Raw genomic sequence first — 445 nt, 5'->3', positions numbered from 1 at the left:
CAGTCACTTTGCAATATTATCACTTATATATATCTACACAAGATAGATTAGATACAGACAAAAATGTAGTGTTATGCATATTATGTAGGAATGTTAACGTCAATCATTTAAGTGGACCGTTCCGAGAAAAGCCTACCTTGGTCCACTCATTTGATCATTGAAAAAAAGTTTTAGTTAGCTAGTTGATTTCTTTTGCATGTTATAGAGTATGAAATTGTGATTTGTCTCATATATAATTTTAACGGGGCATCGTCACTTCTGAGGAGGGGAACCCCTTAAAATTTTTTTGAAGAAAAAAAATCACAAAGTATTTCTTCTTAATCACTGTCGTATGGCATGAAAGTGTTCTTTGGGCATTCGCGAACTCATATCTATGCGCAATGTCATTATCAAAAGCCATATGCAAGACTGCAACAAGCAAAAGTCCATACAGGTGTACCTAACG

This window comes from Penaeus monodon, chromosome 27 (assembly GCF_015228065.2).
Source record: "Penaeus monodon isolate SGIC_2016 chromosome 27, NSTDA_Pmon_1, whole genome shotgun sequence".
NCBI classification, from domain to species: domain Eukaryota; kingdom Metazoa; phylum Arthropoda; class Malacostraca; order Decapoda; family Penaeidae; genus Penaeus; species Penaeus monodon.
This window is presented reverse-complemented; position numbering follows the sequence as displayed.